Raw genomic sequence first — 21,792 nt, forward strand, 5'->3', positions numbered from 1 at the left:
CCTTGGAAAAGTGGTGGAGGTCGCAGTGGATTAAAAAGACGATATCAATGCCCCTTGGAAGAGTTGTGGAGGTCGCAGTGGAATTAAAATACAATATCAATGCCCCGTGGAAGGGACGTGAAGGTCACAGTAGCTAACAAGACGGTTTTAATGCCACTTGGAAGTGTGGTGGAGGTCGCAGTGGATTAAGAAGACAATATCAATGCCCCTTGGAAGAGTGGTAGAGGTCACAGTAGCTAACAAGACGGTTTTAATGCCACTTGGAAGAGTGGTGTAGGTCACAGTGGAATAAAAAGTAAATATCAATGCCCCTTGAAAGAGTGGTGGAGGTTACAGTCGAATAAAAAGACAATATCAATGCTCCTTGGAAGAACTGTGGAGTACAGAATGGTTTAACCAGATGGTTTTATTGCCTCTTGGAAGAGACGTAGAGGTCAGAGTAGCTTACCAAGACTGTTTTAATGCCCCTTAGAAGAGTGGTGGAGGTCGCAGTGTTTTAAAAAGACAATATCACTGCCCCTTAGTAGAGTGGTGGAGGTTACATTGGAATAAAACGACAATATCTATGCCCCGTGGAATAGACATGGAGGTTACAGCAGCTTAACAAGACAGTTTTAATGCCCCTTGGGAGAGTGGTGGATGAAGCAGTGGAATAAAAAGACAACATCAATGCCCCTTGGAAGAGTGATGGAGTTCGCAGTGGAATAATAAGACAATATCAATGCCCCGTGGAAGAGAGTGGAGGTCACAGTAGCTTAACAAGACTGTTTTTAATGCCCCTTGGAAGAGTGGTGGAGGTCGCAGTGGAATAAAAAAACAATATCAATGCCCATTGGAAGAGTGTTGGAGGTCGCAGTGGAATAAAAAGACAATATCAGTGACCCTTGGAAGTGGGGTGGACATTACAGTGGAATAAAAAGACAATATCAATGCCCCTTGGAAGAGTGGTGGAGGTTACATTGGAATAAAAAGACAATATCAATTCCCCTTGGATGAGTGGTGGAGGTTTCAGTGGAATAAAAAGACAATATCAATGGCCCGTGGTAGAGACGTTGAGGTCACAGTAGTTTAGCAAGACGGATTTAATGCCCCTTGGAAGAGTGGTGGAGGTCACAGTGGATTAAAAAGACAATATCAATGCCCCTTGGAAGAGTGGTGGAGGTCGCAGTGGAGTAAAAAAACAATATAAATGCCCCTTGGAAGATTGGTGGAGGTTACAGTTGAATAAAAAGACAATATCAATGCCCCTTCGAAGACACGTGGAGGTCACAGTAGCTTACAAGACGGTTTTAATGCCCCTTGGAGAGGGGTGGAGTACGCAGTGGACTAAAAAATAATTTCAATGCCCCTTGGAAGAGTGGTAGAGGTCGCAGTAGAATAAAAAGACAATGTGAATGCCCTTTGAAAGAGTGGTGGAGGTTAGAGTGAAATAAAAAGACAATACAAATGGCCCTTGGAAGAGCTGTGGAGTTGAGAGTGGTTTAACCAGATGGTTTTAATGCCCCTTGGAAGAGACTTCGACGTCACTGTAGCTTAACAAGACCATTTTAATGCCCCTTGGAAGAGTGGTGGAGGTCGAAGTGGATTAAAGAGACAATATCAATGCCCCTTGAAAGAGTGGTGGAGGTCACAGTGGAATAAAAAGACAAAATCAATGCCCCTTGGAAGAGTGGTGGAGGTTACAGTGGAATAAGAAGACAATAACAATGCCCCTCGTAAGAGATGTGGAGTTCAGATTGGTTTAACCAGATGGTTTTAGTGCCCCTTGGAAGAGACCTGGAAGTCACAGTAGCTTAACAAGACAGTTTTAATGCCCCCTGGAAGAGTAGTGGAGGTCGCAGTGGATTTAAAAAACAAAATCAATGCCCCTTGGAAGAGCTGTGGAGTTCAAAATGTTTTAACCAGATGGTTTTAATGCCCCTTGGAAGAGACTTCGATGTCACAGTAGTGGTGGAGGTTACAGTAGAATAAAAGACAATATCAATGCACCGTGGAAGAGTTGTGGAGGTCACTGTAGCTAACCAAGATGGTCTTAATGCATCTTGGAAGAGTGGTGGAGGTCGCAGTGGAATAAAAAGACAATGTCAATGCCCCTTGGAAGAGTGGTGGAGGTTAGAGTGGAATAAAAGGACAATACCAATGCTCCTTGGAAGAGCTGTAGAGTTCAGAGTGGTTTAAATTGAGGGTTTTAAGCCCCTTGGAAGAGAACTGGAGGTCACAGTTGTTTAAAAAGACAATATCAATGCCCCTTGGAAGAGAGGTGGAGGTCACAGTAGCTTAACAAGACGGTTTTTATGCCCCTTGTAAGAGAGGTGGAGGTCGCAGTTGATTAAAAAGACAATATGAATGCCACTTGGAAGAGTGGTGGAGGTCGCAGTGGAATAAAAAGTCAATGTCAATGCCCCTTGGAAGAGTGGTGAAGGTTAGAGTGGAATAAAAAGACAATACCAATGCCCCTTAGAAGAGCTGTGGAGTTCAGAGTGGTTTTACCAGACGGTTTTAATGCCCATTGGAAGTGACGTGGAGGTCACAGTAGCTTAAAAAGACGTTTTTAATGCCCCTAGGAAAAGTGGTGAGGGTCGCAGTGGATTAAAAAGACAATATCAATGCCCCTTGGAAGAGTGGTGGAGGTGGCAGTGGAATAAAAAGACAATATCAATGTCCCTTGGTAGAGTGGTGGAGGTCGCAGTGGAATAAAAAGACAATATCAATGCCCCTTGAAAGAGTGGTGGAGGTTACAGTGAAATAAAAAGACAATATCAATGCCTCTTGAAAGAGCTATGGAGTTCAGAGTGGTTTAACCAGATGGTTTTAATGCCCCTTGAAAGAGTGGTGGAGGTCGCAGTGCATTAAAAAGACAATATCAATGCCCCTTGCAAGAATGGTGGAGGTTACAGTGGAATAAAAAGACAATATCAATGCCCCTTGGAAGAGCTGTGGAGTTAAGAGTGGTTTAACCAGACGGTTTTAATGCCCCTTGGAAGAGATGTGGAGGTCACAGTAGCTTAACAAGACTGTTTTAATGCCTCTTGGAAGAGTGGTGGAGGTCGCAGAGGATTAAAAAGACAATATCAATGCCCCTTAGAAGAGAGGTGGAACTCGCAGTGGAATAAAAAGACAATATCAATAACCCTTGGAAGAGTGGTGGAGGATACAGTGGAATAAAAAGACAATATCAATGCCCCGTGGAATAGACATGGACGTTACAGTAGCTAAACAAGATGTTTTTTTTGCACCTTGGGATAGTGGTGGAAGTCGTAGTGGAATAAAAAGGCGATATCAATGCCTCTTGCAAGAGCTGTGAAGTTCAGAGTGGTTTAAATTGACGGTTTTAATGCACCTTGGAAGAGACGTGGAGGTCACAGTAGCTTAACAATACGGTTTTAATGCCCCTTGGAAGAGTGGTGGAGGTCGCAGTGGATTAAAAAGACAATATCAATGCCACTTGGAAGAGTGGTGAAGGTCCCAGTGGAATAAAAAGACAATATCAATGCCCCTTGGAAGAGAGGTGGAGGTTACAGTGGAATAAAAAGACAATATCAATGCCCCTTGAAAGAAACTTGGACGTCACAGTAGCTTAACAAGACGGTTTTAATGCCCCTTGGAAGAGAGGTGGAAGTTGCAGTGGAATAAAAAGTCAATATCAAGCTGTGGAGTTCAGAGTGGTTTAAATTGTCGGTTTTAATGCCCCGTGGAATTGACGTGGAGGACACAGTAGCTTAACAAGACAGTTTTAATGCCCCTTGGAAGAGTGGTAGATGTCGCAGAGGAATAAAAAGACAATATCATTGCCCCTTGAAAGAGTGGTGGAGGTGACAGTGAAATAAAAAGACAATATCAATGCCACTTGGAAGAGTGGTGAAGGTCCCAGTTCAATAAAAAGACAATATCAATGCCCCTTGGAAGAGAGGTGGATGTTACAGTGGAATAAAAAGACAATATCAATGCACCTTGAAAGAGAAGTGGACGTCAGAGTAGCTTAACAAGACGGTTTTAATGCCCCTTGGAAGAGAGGTGGAAGTTGCAGTGGAATAAAAAGTCAATATCAATGCCCCTTGGAAGAGTGCTGGAGGTTACATTGGAATAAAAAGACAATATCAATACCCCTTGCAAGAGCTGTGGAGTTCAGAGTGGTTTAAATTGACGGTTTTAATGCCCCGTGGAATTCACGTGGAGGTCAAAGTAGCTTAACAACACAGTTCTAATGGCCCTTGGAAGAGTGGTGGAGGTCACAGTTGATTAAAAAGACAATATAAATGCCCCTTAGAAGAGTGGTAGAGGTCGCAGTGGAATAAAAAGACATTATCAATGACCCTTGGAAGAGTAGTGGAGGTCGCAGTGGAAGAAAAAAACAATATCAATGCCCCTTGGAAGAGTGGTGGAGATATCAGTGGATTAAAAAGACAATATCAATGCCCCTTGGAAGAGCAGTGGAGTTCAGAGTAGTTAAACCAGACTGTTTTAATGCCCTTTGGAAGTGAGGTGGAGGTCACAGTAGCTTAGAAAGACATTTTTAATGCCCCTTGGAAAAGTGGTGGAGGTCGCAGTGGAATAAAAAGACAATATCAATGCCCCTTGGAATAGTGGTGGAGGTGGCAGTGGAATAAAAAGACAATATCAATGCCCCTTGGAAGAGTGGTGGAGATTACAGTGGAATAAAAAGACAATATCAATTCCCCGTGAAAGAGAAGTGGATGTCACAGAAGCTTAACAAGACGGTTTTAATGTCCCTTTGAAGAGAGGTGAAAGTCGCAGTTGAATAAAAAGACAATATCAATGCCCCTTGGAAAAGTGCTGGAGGTTACAGTGGAATAAAAAACAATATCAAAACCCTTGCTAGAGCTGTGGAGCTGAGAGTGGTTTAAATTGACGGTTTTAATGCCCCTTGGAAGAGACGTGGAGGTCACAGTAGATTAACAAGAATTTTTTAATGCCCCTTGGAAGAGTGGTGGAGGTCGAAGTGGATTAAAAAGACAATGTCAATACTCCTTGAAGGAGTGGTTGAAGTCTCAGTGGAATAAAAAGAAATTATCAATGCACCTTGGAAGAGTGTTGGAGGTTCCAGTGGAATAAAAAGACAATATCAATGCCCCTTGGAAGAGACGTGGAGGTCGCAGTAGCTTAACAAGACGGTTTTAATGCCACATGGAAGAGTGGTGGAGCTTGCAGTGGATTAAAAAGACAATATCAATGCCCCGAGGAAGAGTGGTGGAGGTCGCAGTGGCATAAAAAGACAAAATCAATGTCCCCTTGGAAGAGTGGTGGAGGTTACAGTGGAATAAAAAGACAATATCAATGCCCCTTGGAAGAGCTGTGGAGTTCAGAGTGGTTTAACCAGACGGTTTTAATGCCCCTCGGAAGAGACGTGGAGGTCACAGTAGCTTCACAAGATGGTTTCAATGCCCTTTGGAGGAGTGGTGGAGGTCGTAGTGGATTAAAAAGACAATATCAATGCCCTTTGGAAGAGTGGTGGAGGTCGCACTGCAATAAAAATACAATATCAAGGCCCCTTTGTAGAGTGGTGGAGGTTACAGTGGAATTTAAAGACAATATCAATGCCCCGTGGAAGAGATGTGAATGTCACTGTAGCTTAACAGGACAGGTTTAATGCCCCTTGGAAGAATCGTGGAGGTCGCAGTGGAATAAAAAGACAATGTCAATGCCCCTTGGAAGAGTGGTGGAGGTTAGAGTGGAATAAAAAGACAATACCAATGGCCCTTGGAAGAGCTGTGGAGTTCAGAGTGGTTTAACCAAACGGTTTTAATGGCCATTGGAAGTGACGTGTAGGTCACAGTAGCTTAAAAAGATGTTTTTAATGCCCCTTGGAAAAGAGGTGGAGGTCGCAGTGGATTAAAAAGACAATATCAATTCCCCTTGGAAGAGTGGTGGAGGTGGCAGTGGAATAAAAAGACAATATCAATGACCCTTGGAAGAATGATGGAGGTCGCAGTGGAATGAAAAGACAATGTCAATGCCCCTTGGAAGAGTGGTGGAGGGTAGAGTGGAATAAAAAGACAATACCAATGCCCCTTGGAAGAGCTGTGGAGTTCAGAGTGGTTTAACCAGATGGTTTTATTGCCCCTTGGAAGAGACGTGGAGGTCACAGTAGATTAACAAGATGGTTGTAATGCCCCTTGGAAAAGTGGTGGAGGTCACAGTGGATTAAAAAGACAATATCAATGCCCCGTGGAAGACACGTGGAGGACACAGTAGCTTAACAAGACAGTTTTAATGCCCCTTGGAAGAGTGGTGGAGGTCGCAGAGGAATAAAAAGACAATATCATTGCCCCTTGAAAGAGTGGTGGAGGTGACAGTGAAATAAAAAGACAGTATCAATGCCTCTCGAAAGAGCTATGGAGTTCAGAGTCGTTTAACAAGATGGTTTTAATGCCCCTTGGAAGAGTGGTGGAGGTCGCAGTGCATTAGAAAGACAATATCAATACCCCTTGGGAGAATGGTGGAGGTTACAATGGAATAAAAAGACAATATCAATGCCCCTTGGAAGATCTGTGGAGTTCAGAGTGGTTTAACCAGACAGTTTTAATGCCCCTTGGAAGAGATGTGGAGGTCCCAGTAGCTTAACAATACGGTTTTAATACACCTTGGAAGAATGGTGGAGGTCGCAGTGGATTAAAAAGACAATATCAATGCCACTTGGAAGAGTGGTGAAGGTCCCAGTGGAATAAAAAGACAATATCATTGCCCCTTGGAAGAGTGGTGGAGGTTACAGTGGAATAAAAAGACAATATCAATGCCCCTTGGAAGAGTGCTGGAGGTTACATTGGAATAAAAAGACAATTTCAATACCCCTTGCAAGAGCTGTGGAGTTAAGAGTGGTTTAAATTGACGGTTTTAATGCCCCTTGGAAGGGACGTGGAGGTGACAGTAGCTTAACAAGACGGTTTTAATGCCCCTTGGAAGAGTGGTGGAGGTCGCAGTGGATTAAAAAGACAATATGAATGCCACTTGGAAGAGTGCTGGAGGTTACATTGGAATAAAAAGACAATATCAATGCCCCTTGCAAGAGCTGTGGAGTTCAGAGTGTTTTAAATTGACGGTTTTAATGCCCCTTGGAAGGGACGTGGAGGTGACAGTAGCTTAACAATACGGTTTTAATGCCCCTTGGAAGAGTGGTGGAGGTCGCAGTGCATTAAAAAGACAATATCATTACCCCTTGGAAGAATGGTGGAGGTTACAGTGGAATAAAAAGACAATATCAATGCCCCTTGGAAGAGCTGTGGAGTTCAGAGTGGTTTAACCAGACGGTTTTAATGCCCCTTGGAAGAGATGTGGAGGTCACAGTAGCTTAACAAGACTGTTTTAATGCCTCTTGGAAGAGTGGTGGAGGTCGCAGTGGATTAAAAAGACAATATCAATGCCCCTTAGAAGAGCGGTGGAAGTCGCAGTGGAATAAAAAGACAATATCAATACCCCTTGGAAGAGTGGTGGAGGATACAGTGGAATAAAAAGCTAGCAACAATGCCCCGTTGAATAGACATGGACGGTACAGTAGCTAAACAAGATGTTTTTAATGCACCTTGGGATAGCGTTGGAAGTAGTAGTGGAATTAAAAGACAATATCAATGCCCCTTGAAAGAGTGTTGTAGGTTACAGTGGAGTAAAATGACAATATCAATGCCTCTTGCAAGAGCTGTGGAGTTTAGAGTGGATTAAATTGACAGTTTTAATGCACCTTGGAAGAGACGTGGAGGTCACAGTAGCTTAACAATACGGTTTTAATGCCCCTTGGAGAGTGGTGGAGGTTGAAGTGGATTAAAAAGACAATATCAGTGCCACTTAGAAGAGTAGTGAAGGTCCCAGTGGAATAAAAAGACAATATCAATGCCCGTTGGAAGAGTGGTGGAGGTTACAGTGGAATAAAAAGACAATATCAATGCCCCTTGGAAGAGTGCTGGAGGTTACATTGCAATAAAAAGACAATATCAATGCCCCTTGCAAGAGCTGTGGAGTTCAGAGTTGTTTAAATTGACAGTTTTAATGCCCCCTGGAAGGGACGTGGAGGTGACAGTAGCTTAACAAGACGGTTTTAATGCCCCTTGGAAGAGTGGTGAAGGTCGCAGTGGATAAAAAAGACAATATGAATGCCCCTTGGAAGAGTGGTGGAGGTCGCAGTGGAATAAAAAGACAATATCAATGCCCCTTGGAAGAGTGGTGGAGGTTACAGTTGAATAAAAAGACAATATCAATGCCCCTTGGAAGAGTAATGGAGGTTACAGTGGAATAAAAAGACAATATCAATGTCCCTTGGAAGAGTGGTGGAGGTTACAGTTAAGTAAAAAGACAATATCAATGCCCCGTGGAAGAGATGTGGAGGTCACAATAGCTTAATAAGACGGTTATAATGCCCCTTGGAAGAGTGGTGAAGGTCGCAGTGGATTAAAAAGACAATATCAATGAGCCTTGGAAGAGTGGTGGAGGTCGCAGTGGAATAAAAAGACATTATCAATGCCCCTTGGAAGAGTGGTGGAGGTCGCAGTGGAATAAAAAGACAATATCAATGCCCCTTGGACGAGTGGTGGAGGTTGCAGTGGAATAAAAAGACAATTTCAATGCCCCGTGGAAGAGACGTGGAGGTCACAGTAGCTTAACAAGACTGTTTTAATGCCTCTTGGATGACTGGTGGAGGTCGCAGTGGAATAAAAAGACAATGTCAATGCCCCTTGGAAGAGTGGTGGAGGTTACAGTGGAATAAAAAGACAATAATAATGCCCCTTGGAAGAGCTGTTGAGTTCAGAGTGGTATAACCAGACGGTTTTAACTCTCCTTGGAAGAGACATGGAGTTCACAGTAACTTAACAAGACGGTTTTAATGCCTCTTGGAAGAGTGGTGAAGGTCGCAGTGGATAAAAAAGACAATATGAATGCCCCTTGGAAGAGTGGTGGAGGTCGCAGTGGAATAAAAAGACAATATCAATGCCCCTTGGAAGAGTGGTGGAGGTTACAGTTGAATAAAAAGACAATATCAATGCCCCTTGGAAGAGTAATGGAGGTTACAGTGGAATAAAAAGACAATATCAATGTCCCTTGGAAGAGTGGTGGAGGTTACAGTTAAGTAAAAAGACAATATCAATGCCCCGTGGAAGAGATGTGGAGGTCACAATAGCTTAATAAGACGGTTATAATGCCCCTTGGAAGAGTGGTGAAGGTCGCAGTGGATTAAAAAGAAAATATCAATGAGCCTTGGAAGAGTGGTGGAGGTCGCAGTGGAATAAAAAGACATTATCAATGCCCCTTGGAAGAGTGGTGGAGGTCGCAGTGGAATAAAAAGACAATATCAATGCCCCTTGGACGAGTGGTGGAGGTTGCAGTGGAATAAAAAGACAATTTCAATGCCCCGTGGAAGAGACGTGGAGGTCACAGTAGCTTAACAAGACTGTTTTAATGCCTCTTGGATGACTGGTGGAGGTCGCAGTGGAATAAAAAGACAATGTCAATGCCCCTTGGAAGAGTGGTGGAGGTTACAGTGGAATAAAAAGACAATAATAATGCCCCTTGGAAGAGCTGTTGAGTTCAGAGTGGTATAACCAGACGGTTTTAACTCTCCTTGGAAGAGACATGGAGTTCACAGTAACTTAACAAGACGGTTTTAATGCCTCTTGGAAGAGTGGTGGAGGTCGCAGTGGAATACAAAAACAATATCAATTCCCCTTGGGAGCTGGTGGAGGTTACAGGGGAATAAAAAGACAATGTCAATGCCCCTTGGAAGAGTGGTGGAGGTTAGAGTGGAATAAAAAGACAATATAAATGCCCCTTGGAAGAGCTGTGGAGTTCAGAGTGGTTTAACCATATGGTTTTAAAGCCCCTTGGAAGAGAAGTCGACGTCACAGTAGCATAACAAGACGTTTTTAATGCCACTTGAAAGAGTGGTGGAGTTCACAGTGGATTAAAAAGACAATATCAATGCCCCTTGGAAGAGTGGTGGAGGTCGCAGTGGAATAAAAATACACTATCAATGCCCCGTGGAAGGGACGTGGAGGTCACAGAAGCTTAACAACACGGTTTTAATGCCCCTTGGAAGAGTGGTGGAGGTTGCAGTGGATTAAAAAGACAAAATCAATGCCCATTGGAAGAGAGGTGGAGGTCGAAGTGGAATAAAAAGACAAAATCAATGCCCCTTTGAAGAGTGGTGGAGGTTACAGTGGAATAAGAAGACTACATCAATGCCCTGTGTAAGAAACTTGGAGGTCACAGTAGCTTAACATGAAGGTTTTAATGCCCCTTGGAAGAGTCATGGACGTCGCAGAGGAATAAAAAGACAATATCAATGCACTTGGAATAGTGCAGAAGGTTACAATGGAATAAAAAGACATTGTCAATGCCCCTTGGAAGAGCTGTGAAGCTCAGAGCGGTTTAACCAGACGGGTTTAATGCCCCTTGGAAGAGACTTGGAGGTCACGATGGCTTAACAAGACGGATTTAATGCCCATTGGAAGAGTGGTGGAGGTCGCAGTGGATAAAAAAGACAATATCAAAGCCACCTGGAAGAGTGGTGGAGGTCGCAGTGGAAAACAGAGACAATATCAATGCCCCTTGGAAGAGTGGTGGAGGTTACAGTGGAATAAAAAGACAATATCAATGCCCCATGGAAGAGTTGTTGAGGTCACTGTAGCTTAACAAGATGGTCTTAATGCCCCTTGGAAGAGTGGTGGAGGTCGCAGTGGAATAAATAGACAATATCAATGCCCCTTGGAAAATTGGTGGAGGTTACAGTGGAATAAAAAGACAATATCGATGCCCTTTGGAAGAGTGGTGGAGGTTACAGTGGAATAAAAAACAATATCAATGCCCTGTGTAAGAAATTTGGAGGTCACAGTAGCTTAACAAGACGGTTTTAATGCCCCTTGGAAGAGTGGTGGAGGTTACAGTGGAATAAAAAGACAATATCAATGCCCCATAGAAGAGTGGTGGAGGTCGCAGTGGAATAAATAGACAATATCAATGCCCCTTGGAAGATTGGTGGAGGATACAGTGGAATAAAAAGACAATATCAATGCCCTTTGGAAGAGGGGTGGAGGTTACAGTGGAATAAAAAGACAATATCAATGCACTTGGAAGAGTGCAGAAGGTTACAATGGAATAAAAAGACATTGTTAATGACCCTAGGAAGAGCTGTGGAGCTCAGAGCAGTTTAACCGGACGGTTTTAATGCCCCTTGGAATAGACGTGGAGGTCACAGTAGTTAAACAAGACGGTTTTAATGCTTCTTGGAAGAGTGATGGAGGTCGCAGTGGATCAAAAAGACAAAATCAATGACCCCTTGGAAGAGCGGTGGAGGTTACAGTGGAATAAAAAGTCAATATCAAGGCCTCTTGCAAGAGCTGTGGAGTTCAGAGTGGTTTGAATTGACGGTTGTAATACCACTTGGAAGAGACGTGGAGGTCACAGTAGCTTAACAAGATGGTTTTAATGCCCCTTGGAAGAGTGGTGGAAGTTACAATCGAATAAAAAGACAATATCAATGCCCCTTGGAAGAGTGGTGGAGGTCGCAGTGGAATGAAAAGACAATATCAATGCCCCGTAGAAGGGACGTGGAGGACACAGTAGCTTAGCAAGATGGTTTTAATGCCACTTGGAAGAGTGGTGGAGGTCGCAGTGGATTAAAAAGACTATCAAATCCCCTTGGAAGAGTTGTGGAGGTCGCAGTGGAAAAAAAGACAATATCAATGCCGCTTGGAAGAGTGGTGGAGGTCAGAGTTGAATAAAAAGACAATATCAATGCCTCTTGGAAGAGCAGTGGAGTTCAGAGTGGTTTAACCATGCGGTTTTAATTCTACTTGTAAGAGACGTGGAGGTCACAGAAGCTTATCAAGACTGTTTTAAAGCCCCTTGGAGGAGTGGTAGAGGTCGCAGTGGATTAAAAAGACAATATCAATGCCCCTTGGAAGAGTGGTGGAGGTTACAGTGGAATAAAAAGACAATATCAATGCCCCTTGGAAGAGTGGTGGAGGTTACAGTGGAATAAAAAGACAATATCAATGTCCCTTGGAAGAATGGTGGAGGTTACAGTGGAATAAAAAGACAATATCAATGCCCTTTGGAAGAGTGCTGGAGGTTCTAATTAAATAAAAAGACAATATCAATGCCCCTTGGAAGAGACGTGGAGGTCACAGTGGAATAAAAAGACAATATTAATGCCCCTTGGAAGAGTGGTGGAGGTCGCAGTAAAATAAAAAGACAATATCAATGCCCCTTGGATGAGTGGAGGAGGTTACAGTGGAATAAAAAGACAATATCAATGTCCCTTGGAAGAGCTGTGGAGCTCACAGTGGTTTAACCAGAAAGTTTTAATGCACCGTGGAATAGACATGGAGGTCAATGTAGCATAACAAGACAGTTTCAATGCTTCTTGGAAGAGTGATGGAGGTCGCAGTGGATTAAAAAGACAATATTAATGCCCCTTGGAAGAGTGGTGGAGGTTACAGTGGAATAAAAAGACAATATCAATGCCCTGTATAAGAATCTTGGAGGTCAGAGTAGCTTAACAAGACAGTTTTAATGCTCCTTGGAAGAGTCGTGGACGTCGCAGAGGAATAAAAAGACAATATCAATGCACTTGGAAGAGTGCAGAAGGTTACAATGGAATAAAAAGACATTGTCAATGCCCCTTGGAAGAGCTGTGGAGCTCAGAGTGGTTTAACCAGACAGTTTTAATGCCCCTTGGAAGAGACTTGGAGGTCACAGTAGCTTAACAAGACGGTTTTAATGCCCCTTGGAAGAGTGGTGGAGGTCACAGTGGAATAAAAAGACAATATCAATGCCCTTTGGAAGAGTGGTGGAGGTTCCAATTAAATAAAAAGACAATATCAATGCCCCTTGGAAGAGACGTGGAGGTCACAGTGGAATAAAAAGACAATATTAATGCCCCTTGGAAGAGTGGTGGAGGTCGCAGTAAAATAAAAAGACAATATCAATGCCCCTTGGATGAGTGGTGGAGGTTACAGTGGAATAAAAAGACAATATCAATGTCCCTTGGAAGAGCTGTGGAGTTCACAGTGGTTTAACCAGAAAGTTTTAATGCACCGTGGAATAGACGTGGAGGTCACTGTAGCATAACAAGACAGTTTCAATGCTTCTTGGAAGAGTGATGGAGGTCGCAGTGGATTAAAAAGACAATATTAATGCCCCTTGGAAGAGTGGTGGAGGTTACAGTGGAATAAAAAGACAATATCAATGCCCTGTATAAGAAACTTGGAGGTCAGAGTAGCTTAGCAAGACAGTTTTAATGCTCCTTGGAAGAGTCGTGGACGTCGCAGAGGAATAAAAAGACAATATCAATGCACTTGGAAGAGTGCAGAAGGTTACAATGGAATAAAAGACATTGTCAATGCCCCTTGGAAGAGCTATGGAGCTCAGAGTGGTTTAACCAGACAATTTTAATGCCCCTTGGAAGAGACTTGGAGGTCACAGTAGCTTAACAAGACGGTTTTAATGCCCCTTGGAAGAGTGATGGAGGTCACAGTGGAATAAAAATACAATATCAATGCCAATTGAAAGAGTGGTGGAAGTTACAGTGAAATAAAAAGACAATATTAATGCCCCTTGGAAGAGCTGTGGAGTACAGAGTAGTTTAACCAAACGATTTTAGTGCTCCTTGGAAGAGACGTGGAGGTCACAGTAGCTTAACAAGATGGTTTTAATGCCCCTTAGAAGAGTGGTGGAGGTTGCAGAGGATTAAAAAGACAATATCAATGAACCTTGGAAGAGTGGTGGAGGTTGCAGTGGAATAAAAAGACAATATCAATGCACCTTGGAAGAGTGGTGGCGGTTACAGTGGAATAAAAAGACAATATCAATGCCTCTTGGAAGAGTGGTGGAGGTTACAGTGGAATAAAAAGACAATATCAATGCCCCGTGAATGAAAAGTGGACATCACAGTAGCTTAACAAGACGGTTTTAATGCCCCTTGGCAGAGTGGTGGAGGTCGCAGTGGAATAAAAATACAATAACAATGCCCTGTGGAAGAGACGTGGAGGTTACAGTAGCTTAACAAGATGGTTTAAATGCCCCTTAGAACAGTGGTGGAGGTTACAGTGGAATAAACTCACTGGTACATGCTCTGCATAACTTCTCTGCTTGCTGTGTCTGCTGTAATCTAATGCTCTGCTTTGCAGATTCACATCACTGGTACATGCTCTGCATAACTTCTCTGCTTGCTGTGTCTGCTGTAATCGAATGCTCTGCTTTGCTGATTCACCTCACTGGTACATGCTCTGCATAACTTCTCTGCTTGCTGTGTCTGCTGTAATATAATGCTCTGCTTTGCTGATTCACCTCACTGGTACATGCTCTTCATAACTTCTCTGCTTTATCTGTCCCACTCCATTCAATACCCACATATGTCTGTCCCTTCCCCACTATAGATCTTATCTGATTTTTAGAGGTGCTAAACTGCAGAGACTAGAGTCCTAGCTCTGTGTTTGATCACCCAGCCATCTCCTGGTGAGACGACCAGCTGCTAATTTAGCCATATACAGCTCCCACAATGCCCTTCACCTGATAGTTTAATGTGCCCTATATATTTAGAAGCTCTGTAAGGGGTGCACTTGTGCTTGGGTGTGCACGCGTCTTCTTGTGCAAAGTGGCTTCGGAAATAAGTGGCAGTTATTTCAGAGGTAGTTAGTCAGGGCAGGAGTCAGGTAACCAACACTTTGACCACTTACTCTCTTTTAACTATGTTTCTGTTAGGTCTCACTTTTTTCTCTATAGTCCTCTGACGCGCCCCTGGGCCTGTGTCGCGCTGCGTTGCGCACGCGGGAGCTTACCCGGAGCCGGATCTCTTGAGGGTTGTAGTCTCGTGGCGGCGACCCGGTCCGTGCCCAGGGAGTCAAACTGAGCGGCGATGTACTAGCAGTAGATGGTTGGTGACTACGCCACCCGTTGAATGCAGCTATGGAGCTGCCGATGCAGGGCAGACCGGTGAGGCCGGTGGAAGGATGGTGCAGCGTGGATGGTATAACCCCCAACGGGAGGGGTATGGCCTCAGGGCAGCCGACGTGGATGATGGGGGTAGCAGGAACCACTCAGAGACGGTGCGGTGTAGTTCAGGGTCTTTACTGGTGACAAAGATAGACCCTCCCGGAGTACTTGCTAGTGATAGGGGCCTGGTCAGTCCTTGAGCAGATGGGATCTCCCCTGGCCAGGCGGAGTTGTAGGCCTTCCCAACTAACTGTACTCTTCTGGCTACCTTGCTAGAGGCGGGAATAAGTAGCCCACGTCCCTGAGTGTACCGTGTGGTGCTCACCCGTATGGCCGGTGACTCGGGGCCTTCTAATGGCTTCCGCTCCACGATGGCGGTGCTGGTCCCACGCGTGTGACCGTGCCTTCGGGCTTCTGGGCCAGAGGACCTGAAATCCTCTGCCGGACGGTTTCTGCTGCTGGGTAGGAGTTAGTCCCCACAGCCTCGGACTCCGGGTCCGGTAAGAAATCTTCTCAGTCAGGGCGAGCTCTGCAGCTGCCAGCCCCTGACTCGTTGTAACACTGCTCCCCACAGAGCTCCTGATGTTTCTTGCTATGCTGCTTCTCTTCTCTACTCTTGTTCTGTCTTCTTTCTCACTCACCCTGCCTCAGCCCCGGGTTTATATAGGGGAAGTCCTTCCCCTCCCAAGACTGGGCAGGAGGTGTGGCATGCACAGGATCCCTGACCAAAGGACCTCCCACCTGCTCTCAGACGTAATATCTCTATCACTGTGGCAACCAGACCCCTGGGGTGTCACATTCCCCCCTAGTGAAATTTAGTACTCCGGGACTAAACATATTTTTTTTTTTTTTTTGAAAAACATAACAAGGTATAACAATAACAATACAATAAGAAAAACACATAAGATGGTTACGGCGTGTCCGCAACCGGGTGCAGTTTTGAAAAGCAAGGTGTCCATTTCACCAAAACAGGGAGACGTAACCAGGTAGGGGCCTGTCCTGCCCCGAGTCCTTAACAGTCTTTAGTCTATCCTGGGTTACGCTCCAACTATGTACAAGGATTCCCGGTAAATCCACCAAGGACTCCTAAAAAGAACTAGAAACACAAAATTATACACAAGCAACTATAAACAAGTAAACATTATAAGATAGCTTAAACATTTAGATCCTCCAACGTGCGGGTAGCTGGCCTCTAGTGGCCCTAGTGGACCTACGGAGCTGACTGTCTGGCCCTGAACTACAGGGTGTAGGAGCTGTCAAGGGTAAACCGGGCAGCTGTCTATGGGCCCTCTGGCTCACTAGGGGTATGGCAGGCTCACTATAAGCAGAGGGTTGATTTTCCGGGTCTGCTTGTGTAGAGTCTTCTGCCTCCTGGACCGGCTGTTCTTCCAGCTCTACCGGTTGCTCCGTAGGTTCTTGGGATGATGGTTGGAGGAAGGTGAGTACGGGTACCACAACTGCACCATTGACTTGAGTCCAAGACCGAGGGAAGTCCCCGAGCACGGTACTAACCATATCTTCCCTTTCCTCTACGGGTCGATGGTCTTCTTGTTCCTCTTCAGGGTTCCCCAGTTGTTCGGGACACTTCTTCAGGTGGTCCCGGGATACAATGGCTGTGGTTTCCCCTCCGTCTTTACTGATGGTACAGACCTTCGGGTTTTCGTGGCTGGAGGGCAGTACGGTGTACGGGTCCTTCTCCCACTGGTCGTCCAACTTGTGGAGCCGTCTCTTCCTCTTCAAGACCTGCTCTCCGGGTACCAGGGGAACAGCAGGAGCATACTGGTTGTAAGTTTTCTCTTGTCTTTCCCTAGCCTGACAGAGACTTCGCTCCACGCTCTCCTGTACTCTCCGGTACTGCTGCTGCCTCTCTGTGTCCCAGTCTGTTTCTGGTGAAGTGTCCTCGGGTGTCAGGACTCCCATTTCCAGGTCAACAGGTAACTTACCAGGTCTTGCCCTCATTAGGTAAGCCGGGGTACAGTTGGTGGAACCTACCGGGATGTGGTTGTATAGGTCCACCAGATCGGGCAACTTTTCAGGCCACAGACTGCGTTCTTCCAGGGGCAACGTTTTTAGAAGATCCATTACCACCTGGTTCATTTTTTCACAAAGTCCATTAGTCTGCGGATGGTAGGGTGTCGTCCTTATCTTCCGGCAGCCATACAGATTTCAGAATTCCTGGAAGACCTCCGCTTCAAAGGCAGGTCCCTGGTCCATCAGCACTTGGTCCGGGTACCCGTGTGGACGGCAAAAGTGCTGCTGGAAGGCTCTAGCTGCTGTTTGAGCCGTTAAGTCCTTGACGGGGACGACAACCAGAAACCGGGAGTAATGATCCACGATGGTTAACGCGTAGACGTAGCCACTTCTGCTTGGGGTCAGTTTTACATGATCCAAGGCTACCAGTTCCAACGGTTGCCGGGTGACGATGGACTGCAGGGGAGTCTTCAGGCTGGCGCGGTCCTTCCTTCTCAGGTTGCACGGGCCACAGTCTCTGCACCACTTCTCAATGGTTCCCCTCATGCCTACCCAGTGGAATCGCTCGCGCAGCAGGAACTCCAGCTTCTTCCACCCGAAGTGTCCAGCTCCGTCGTGGTATGCCTCCATCACCATGGCTGCGTCTCTTCGTGGCACCACTACTTGCCAGAGTAATTCATGCGTCCGGGAGTTAACCATTCTGCGGCACAACTTCCCTTTGTAAAGGAACAGTCGACTCTTCTCTGCCCATAGTTGTTTGGCTTCCTCCGGAGCGTCTGGTTCAAGGCGAGCCTCCGGCCGAGTCAGCATCTCCTTCACCAGTCGGACGGCAGGGTCGCTGTCTTGCGTTTCCGCCCAGTTGTAGTGAGGTAAGGGGTTCAACGTAGCAGCCTGCTTACTCCTTACCCGGTGGGAATACTGGATAGTCCCATGACGGTGGAACGCAGGGAGTTCAATCTCTTCCAGTCCCTCCGGATCTTCTCCTTCGTCCGGCAGGTTGGGCATCCTGGACAGGGCGTCCGCGTTAGTATTGGAGCGCCCTGCCCGGTATTTGATTATGAACTCGTAGTTGGACAGACGGGCCATCCACCTCTGCTCCAGGGCACCGAGTCTTGCCGTGTCCAGGTGTGTCAACGGGTTGTTATCCGTGTACACGGTGAACCGGGAAGAAGCAAGGTAATGCTTAAAGCGCTCAGTGACTGCCCATACCACGGCCAGGAACTCTAGCTTAAATGAGCTATAATTCTCGGGGTTCCTTTCGGTGGGTCGCAGTTTTTGGCTGGCGTAGGCGATTACTCGTTCTTTCCCCTGCTGGATCTGGGACAGTACGGCTCCTAGCCCGATGTTACTGGCGTCGGTGTAGAGGATGAAGGGCTGGCTATAATCCGGGTACGCCAAGATTTCATCCCCCGTGAGGGCCATCTTCAGCTGGCGGAAGGACTCTTCTTCTAGCTCTTCCCATTTGAAGGGCGGCTTCTGGTTCTTGGCCTTCCGGGACTGGCCTATCAGGAGGTCCTGCATAGGCGCTGCCTTTTTGGTGAAACCGGGAATAAACCTTCGGTAGTAGCCTACCAACCCGAGGAACTGCCGCACTTCTTTTACGCTGGAGGGGCTTGGCCATCCCTTAATTGCGGTGATCTTATCGGGGTCGGGAGCCACTCCGTCAGCGCTCACCACGTGTCCCAGGTACTGCACCTTTGGTTTCAGGAGGTGACACTTGGAGGGTTTCACCTTTAGGCCGTAACTCGCCAGAGCTTCGAACACCTCCGCCAGGTGTTTCAGGTGGTCCTCATAAGTTTTGGAGTATACGATGACATCGTCCAGGTACAACAGGACCGTCTCGAAGTTTCTGTGGCCCAGACAGCACTCCATTAATCGTTGGAAGGTTCCTGGGGCGTTGCAGAGTCCGAACGGCATGCAGGTGAACTCGCTAAGTCCCATCGGGGTGGTGAATGCGGTCTTCTCCCGGTCCGCCTCTGCTACAGGAACCTGCCAGTACCCGCTAGTGAGATCCAAGGTAGAGAAGAAGTTAGCAGACCTTAAAGCAGCCAATGACTCCTCTATCCTTGGTAAAGGGTACGCATCCTTGTGTGTGATACGGTTGATTTTCCGGTAATCTACACACATCCTCATGGTGTTGTCTTTCTTTTTGACTAAAACTGGCGGGGCTGCCCAGGGGCTACAGCTATCCCGGATTACCCCAGCCTCCTTCATGTCTCTAAGCATCCCCTTGGCGTGTTGGTAATGTGCAGGGGGTACGGGTCGATACCTCTCTTTTATGGGAGGATGATCTCCCGTGGGGATGCGGTGTTCTACCCCCTTGACTCGCCCGAAGTCTAACGGGTGTTTACTAAACACTCTCTCATACTCTTGAACCACCCGGTAGACTCCCTGTTTCTGGTGGGAGGGAGTGGAGTCAGTTCCCAAGTGTAGTTGCTGACACCAATCCTCCATTACTTTCTTAGAGCCGTTACCTTCCTCCGGGTGAGATGGAGGCAAGGGTTCCACAGACTGTATAGAGTTTTGGTTGATGGTATATAATTTTGCTAGCGTGGCATACCGGGGCAGGTACACTTCCCTCTCCCCGATATTGATTATGCGAACGGGCACCCTCCCATGGCGTACATTGACCACCCCCCGTGCTGTCAAAATGGTGGGCCTACTGTCTGAGTAAACTGGTTCTACCATTGCCTGGTAATCTCTACCTCTCAGACCAATAGCTGCCCGGCACCAAATCATCATTTCACTTTTTGGGGGCATGGCAATAGGGAAAGGGTCACACATTCTTACGCTACCAATCTCACCGCCGGAGAGTTCCACCTGTTGCCGTCGCATCAGTGCCTGGATCTCTTTCTGGAGCACTCGCTGCTCGCCGGAGCTGGCGTTCTTGGCAACCTGCTGTAGAAGGAAAATCACCTCTGCAAGACAATTTTCAATTACATTAGTTCCTAGAGTTATTTTTGGGTGGCTCTCATGTTTGTCAATGTCTACAATGATCAGTCCCTGTGCTGCCAGTTCGACTCTACCGATTTTGATGGTCACCTCTTTAAATCCGATCTGTGGCACGGGCTGGCCATTGCTGGCGATGATACTCAAGTCGTCGTCAGGGTAGCGGGTAATATCCGAGTCATTCCAGTACTGCTTAAAGAGCACGTACGGGATGGTGGTGACCTGTGACCCGGTGTCCAGTAGGGCACTCATGGGAATGCCATCCAGTACCACAGGCAAGACTGGACGTCCTCCCACATATCTGTCGCGCCAGTTCGATGGGCCTGGTGATCTTTTTCCTGGGGGTTGGCCCTCTACCCCAGGTTGTGCCCGTTTAAAGAACAGTACCTTTCCATATGTCCGGGTTGATTGCAGCGGCGGCAAATGGGTCGTCCGTCCTCGCTGTATCGGTCACTGGGTCTTCCTCTGGCCGGTGGGGTCCTCCTTGGTCGACGCCACGGGATGTCCTCCGGTCCGGATGCCAGCTGGATCTTCCCTGGGGTGGAAACCTGTAAAGACTGCACAGTTCGGGTTAGCGCAGCAACGCTCTTAGCTAGCTCTTGGACCTGATGGCGTAGGTCTGGAGCCGGGTCATTGTCCAAAGCCTGCGCATCAGCTCCCACAGGCCCTGCGGACAAGGGCGCCGCCTCCTGGTGGTAAGTGATAGCTGGGCGCCTGTGGGTCACAACGCCACCCGGTGCCGGTTCTCGGAGCACCCGGATGGCTCTGTCCTTGAACTGTGCAAAGTCCAGATGGGGATCCTGTAAGGCCATTGCCCGCAACTGGGTTCGGTGGGCATTGCAATATAAACCCTCTATAAATTGTTCAGTCAACAGCCTGTCCTCGTTTCCCACCCCATCAGGGTCGGTCTGCTTTATGGCCCTCAGGGCCTCTTGTAGGTTTAGTGCATAGTCCCTTATACTCTCATGCTGCTTGCACCCGTAGAATCTAAGCTTAATCTCGGCTGAGGTGCGGGTATCAAAGGTGTCCTTCAGCCGGGTTAGTATCCCTGCGACAGTCTTCCTCCCAGGTGGCCAGGATTTTACTTCCCTTTTGGCTGCCCCAGTTAGTTGGGCCACCAGGATGCTCACTTTTTGCTCTTCTGTGAGGGGGTACACCTGGAAGAGGCTATCCAGCTTTTCTCTAAAGTCATGCAGGGTATGTGACTCCCCTGAGTACTGGGGTAGCCAAGCTGCTCCCGGGATATAGGGCATGGTGAAGGGCATAACTGCAGCAGCGGTGGCGCTGGCGGGGGTTGAGGCAGTGAAGCTCTCCTCCGTATCCGACATCTTCCTCCCCCCTAGTGGACCGTGGCCTACCTTGCGATGATCCTGTTCCGTAGGCCGCGGCTCCGCAGTGGATCGTCAGTGTTGAGGACCTTCCGTCGCGCTCCGGTGACGTCGGCGTCTGCTGGGCTCCTTCCAGGACCTTACGCAACGTCCGGACGTGAGGCGGGGCTTCAGTTCTCGCGCGCTTTCGGAGTCCACGCCCCTCTTCTTCCCGCGCGGCGTCCTCAAGATGGCGTCCAATGGCGGGAAAACTCCACGGATGGCGGGAAGAAGGTCGAAGATGGCGCCGGATGGCGGGAAAACTTCGCGGATGGCGGGAAGAAGGTAGAAGATGGCGCCGGATGGCGGGAAACCTCCACGGATAGCGGGAATCTTCACCACTGGTAAGTTTGAACAGTCTTTGCTTTTCAGGCACGCAGTACCCGGTGGTTGCGGGCACGAAATCCTGCCGACTACGCCAAAGTTGACGCGCCCCTGGGCCTGTGTCGCGCTGCGTTGCGCACGCGGGAGCTTACCCGGAGCCGGATCTCTTGAGGGTTGTAGTCTCGTGGCGGCGACCCGGTCCGTGCCCAGGGAGTCAAACTGAGCGGCGATGTACTAGCAGTAG

Source organism: Phyllobates terribilis, unplaced genomic scaffold, assembly GCF_046119375.1.
Source record: "Phyllobates terribilis strain yellow unplaced genomic scaffold, ASM4611937v1 Scaffold_39__1_contigs__length_11870865, whole genome shotgun sequence".
Taxonomy (NCBI): domain Eukaryota; kingdom Metazoa; phylum Chordata; class Amphibia; order Anura; family Dendrobatidae; genus Phyllobates; species Phyllobates terribilis.